Source organism: Trichosurus vulpecula, chromosome 3, assembly GCF_011100635.1.
Source record: "Trichosurus vulpecula isolate mTriVul1 chromosome 3, mTriVul1.pri, whole genome shotgun sequence".
Taxonomy (NCBI): Eukaryota; Metazoa; Chordata; class Mammalia; order Diprotodontia; family Phalangeridae; genus Trichosurus; species Trichosurus vulpecula.
Window position 1 is genome coordinate 325,949,933 of NC_050575.1, and position 5,778 is coordinate 325,955,710.

The following is a 5,778-nucleotide window of genomic DNA, read 5'->3' on the forward strand; positions in this document are numbered from 1 at the left end:
CCACCCCAACTCTTTCCTGACATTCGCCTCAGAAAACATTAATTGTCCAGACTCTAGTCTGAATCAGTGTTCATGGGCATAATGGTCACACTTTGCATTCACAGTGTATTCTTGACTACTAAGAGCTCAAATGCAGTAAGATCTGCCTGTGAAATGATCATTTATTAACTGTTCTCTCATAATGTCAAAGTTTTAGGAGCCATCCGTACTTCTCTAATGGTCCATTTCACCTCTAATATGGTTTTGTTAGGTGGTTTTTAGTAGCCCATTAAAACACACACACACACACACACACACACACAATCTGGAGGCATTGCAAAAGCTCTGTCCCCAAAACACCATTTCCTTCTCTCTCATTCTCCAATTTGGATATTCATCACTCAATACAGGGAAAGGGTTCTTAGAGTTCCATAAACTTGTTTTTAAAAATATTTTGGTAACTGTATTTCAACATAAGTGGTTTTCTTTATAATCCTATGTATTTTACTTCAGCCATTTAAAAATTTTATTTTGAAAAGAGGTCCACAGGTTTCACCAGGTTGCGTCTATGACACAAGAAAGGTTAAGAGCCTCTGGTATAGAAGAGAGAAGTCCAGAGGGGCAGAGGATTGGCTAATTCAAACCCAATCAAAGCAAACTGGCCAATGAGGATTATGTGAGAGGTTCTCAGAACAGCCTCAGATATTCCCATGAGAAACATACATCCAATTCAGAATCTGTCTGACAAGAAACAAACTATTTACTAAAAATGAGCACTGTGGGTTACCCTATGGGGCTGATGAGATTGGAGTCATTGACTGATTTAATCTTCATTTCTGTATCTGCTCTCTCTCAATTAGAATATAAACTCCTTGAGGACAGGTCTTTGACTTGTATTGACTTGTATTTGAATCCCTCTTGTACAGTAGTTGGAACATAGTGGGCACTTAATAAATTCCTTTGAAAATTATTTATTCACCAATGACAGTAGTTCACATTTATATTTGTTTGTTTGGTGCCTTGATTGGGATAAAAAGACTTAAAAAAATAAAATAAAAACAGGTGGTCTTTGCCAGCATGTGAAGCTGAGGTTTGGGGGCCCTGGTGAACTGATTACTTAAGTAATTGCTTCTATTGAACCCACCTCCTCTGGGGGCCCTTATCCTCAGTCTGCCACCTCCTTTTTTTTTTGATTGGCTCACCAATCAAAAGAGCAGTCTTTGCCCTCTAGAGGCTTATAATCTAAGATATGCATAACTGAAATAAGCAGACATTTAGAAGGACATTTATATATACTATGGAAATTTATATATACTATGATATGAACTTGTGCCCATGCTGTAACATTCATGGGCTTGGGCAACAGACATTCATTTGTTGATCGAGATGTTAACTAAAGCAACAGACTGAAATTTACATCTACAGGAGGTCAATACATTTATTGGTCATCTTAGAGCTTCCTAAAAGTGACGTGGATGGCCTTAGGAGGCAGTGAGCACCTTCTCTGGAGAAACCTTAAAGAAGAAGCCATGTAAGCACTAGGCTGGGATATTGTTATTCTAGAGTGGGTTGAAGAGATAATGTTTGTGGTTTCTTCCAAATCAGAGTACACTGGAGATAGAGAAGAGAAAATAAATAGCTAAATAACAAACTTTATCAAATCCTTTGAGAGGATATATTTTGTAAAGTATGTGATACGCTGCTACGCTAAGGAGTATGATAATGGAATAAACTGAACTAACACTCTCAAGTTAGAAATTGAGAACACATACAATTCCTTTAGGCACAATTAATTAGTCAAAGTTTATCTCTATTTTTTTCCCTACAAATTCTATTTTAAATGACTATGTCTTCCTCCTTCTGATTGTGAGGTTGGTGAGCCTTTCCTTGGGAAGCATATCTTTGTCTTACAAAGAGTGATGATCCCAGACAATGTAAAATGGACCCATCACAGTAGACTAACATTATTTTAGTTCTATGCCAAGAATACAGGCTGTCCCATATGCAAACTTTCCTTTGTACATTAAGTTGAGTGGTTCATTTGACTAGCTACTGATCCAGCAGTCAATTGATACAAGTAATACTATGGGAAAGTTTGATAACCTCAATATTCAGTATTTCCAACTATGAAGCAGAGATCATACTACTTAATAACCAACTGTCATTCAAAGTTGTGGACCATAGCGGGGCACAGATAATCTAGGCAGGGTCGACACAGCTAAAGTGTAGTCAGAGATTAGGAGCGAGAGTTTGATGGAGGTAGGTGAGAGATGGGGAAGCCAAGAGTTGACACTGAGAGAAATTATTTCTCTCTTATATTAATAACCAATCAATATGGGGTGAGGGGAATTTAGGTTTTTTTCCTTTCTATTTCCTCATTCAAAATTCAACCTCTCAAGGGCATTTCCCGCCCTGCCCAAAGAATTCACTCCACCCAAACCATCTTATCTGGGTGGAATTCTTACCCCACCATGGTTCATTGCTCATATGAGAGCAATTGTTCAGTGCTCATTGACTGGACCGAGGATAGATCCTTTTATGTAAATTGCCAAAAGTGGGAGTGGTCTGGCTTGAGATGAGTCTCCTTTTATCCATGAGTGACATAATCAACCACAGTCACAGTCCCTCATTAGAATAAGCTCACCTCTCATTATAATATTCATTTTCTCATTAATTGTTAGCCAATCAGAGTTGAATTCTGCCTCCGGAAAACTCACTCTTCCAAGAGCATATAAGCATTGAGTAGCCTCCATATTCCAGAATTCATCTTTGGTCCCTGAGAGTGCTATTGACCTCTTTTATTAATTATTTGCTAGACATAATTAATAAAATGATTGTTAATTACCCAGAAATTATGTCTCTCAGACTTTTCTTATGTCACAACATGCAAGATGTTAGGTATCCAGAAGATCTAAGCAAGAGAACAAAGAATAGGCTAGAAACTAAGGAGTTATAACAAGACCCAAGGAGCAAAGTCATAACTAGCACAGGGTAAATAGACCTTTCTTGAAAGGCATGCATTTCCTGGAGGTGGGGATGAGGGGGAGGTGGGAAGACAGGACATGATTCCTCTTGGAGGGGACCATGCTTCCTTCTTGCTACTACTGCCACTGCAGAGCCTCACTCCTACTGTACCCCCACAAGATTCTGTTGCTCTGGTGCTTCTCTTATTGTGTTGCCTTCCCAGCCTTCCCCACCCCCTTATCTTTCTGTGAGGGTTGGATCACCCTCTCTCCCTGAAAGACAGTATTCATAGTTGAACTATCTTCTGTGCCAAGCCCTCCCTCCATTTTCCTTTACGCAGCCATTTTTGCCCTAAGTGAAAATATTCCTAGTTATGGCTCCATTAAGGAATAAGCTTGTTGCCAAATATTAGGAACCAACCAGGAGTTAGGAATAGAGGGACTCTAATAAGAGAGATCAAGGTGAAGTCATGTGAGCCCAGTACAAAACTGAAGATTAGCCAATGTGAGAGCTCTTAAGAGTGCAAAAGGTGGGGGTCTATGAACTTGTTTTAAAAAACATTTTGATAACAGTATTTTAATATAATTATATACTAATTTAATTTTAAAAATTACATAATAATAATGTAATTCCTTGGTAATCTTATGCATTTTCTTTTATTCATTTAAAAAACATGATTGTGAGAAAGAATCCATAGGCTTCATCCAATGTCTGTGACACACAAAAAAGATTAAGAACCTTAGGACTAGCACTGGAAGGTGGGTGCTCCTGGACCCATGGGTAAAAGTTGGGGAGTGATAGCATGTTGTTGAAGTGTGAGAATACTTGTTGAACTAGGGATGAGACAAGTGAATTTTCAGATAGCTTCTGACACCATTTCATAGGTCTGAAAAAGGAAACTCTCTTGGGGGAGGAACTTGGAGCTCTTCCCAAAGGATAATTGTTCAGTTATGTCCAACTCTTCATGCCCCATTTGGGGTTTTCTTGGCAGAGATACTGGAGTAGTTTGCCATTTTCTTCTCCGGCTCATTTTACAGTTGAGGAAACTGAGGCAAACAGGGTTAAATGATCTGCCCATATAGCTAACAAGTGCCTGAGGTCAGATTTGAACCCAAGTAGAGTATTTCTGACTCCAGGCCGAGCACTTTATCCGCTCTACCACCTAATGGCCCATAGAATTAATGATGAGAACCTACATACTGGGTTCCCTAGGTCATGGCTAGACTATCTCATAAACGAATTACAGAGGAGAAACTGTACAAAGAATGTCAGTAATGGCAGATTGAAGCAAACTATTTGCTCTCCCTTTTTTTTTTCCGTTTTGTTTCTTCTTTCTCATGGTTCATTCTGTTGGTTATAATTCTTCTTTACAACTTGACTATTGTGAAAACATGTTTAGTGTGAAGGTATATATAGAACCTATATTGAATTGCAAGGCATCTTGGCTGGGGAGTGGGGAGGAGAGGAAGGGGGAGAAAATTTGAAACTCAACTTGTGGCACTGAATGTTGTAAACTAACAATAAATAAATTGAAAAGAAAAAAAGAATGTCAGTAATGAAATGTATGGTTTTTTTAAAATGATGGATTGGTCAGATATGAAGTGTGAGGGATAACTGATGGACAGCATCACACACTGTTGATATTCTCATGATCTCCAGGGAGCCAGAGAAAAGCCACAACTACCCAATCATAGACTACCTGTGGCGAACTTCTGGGAGGAATCAGACAAGAGGGGCACAGAATGGGTAATCGTGAATGGATTGTAATCTGCTTCACTGTAGGGAAGCTCTCCTGTAGGAGATGATTGTTTCATTCATTTCAATCATTCAAACATTGATGATTGTTTCAGTCCAAGCAACCATACAGATGACTCAGGGGCTGATACTGGGTGATGACATAAAGTCTTGTAACTGGCTATAGAGCCAGAAGAACTGTTGTCTCAGGTGTTGCTGAACCAAAACTAAGTGCACATGCAAAAGGTGTTACATGTCCATCTCTCAGGTTCTTTCCTTTGTAGATATAAGGTGTCTGGACTGTTTTGAATTGCAAAGTAAGGAGGAAAGGTGACTACCCTATTTCCCACCAGCCATGGTGGCTAAAGGCACATGACTGCCACTGTCTCTTTGTGTTTATACTTTCCTGATATTAGGCAAACCAGTATGCTGAGGTAGACACGTCCAGTCATTGAACTTGTGGAGATCCAGAGATCCTCTGGAGATCCAGAGGTCTCATCACACTCTGAATGGCAGCTGGAGCTGGTAGCAAAATCACTAGAAATGGTAGCAGTAGCCAGGCAAACAGAAGAAGAGGAGCTAGTATCAGCAGCCTTGAGGTAGCCTGGCCCAGCAGTGGGTGGAGCATCCCAGCAGAGGTGTCACACCATTCAAGGGGCCAGCCCAGCTGTTCACTGGAGTGACTTGTCTATCTCCAATGCCAAGTCCCACAGCCAATTTTAAGAAAATTCTATAAAGTGGGAAAAGGGACCTACCTTCAAGAGGACAATCACTTTACAACTACTTCTAAAGTAGTTTTCCATTGTTCCCATTCAGCTCTAAATCCTGTGACATTTAGAAAGTTCAAAAGATATACTTTCTGGGTAATTTAATCATTTTATTAATAATACCAGCATGTTTATTAACAAAAGGATGGTCATTTGGCTGGCTCTCTCTTAGACCAAAGACAGTCATGGCTAGGGCTCACAGCAAATATGCCCATTGGAAGAGGGGTGTTCTCAAGGGTAGCAGTCAACTCTGATTGGTTAACAATTGATGAGAGAATAAATATTACAGTGAAGGGCTGAACCTATTCAAATCCCCAGCCTTTGCTGGAAGACC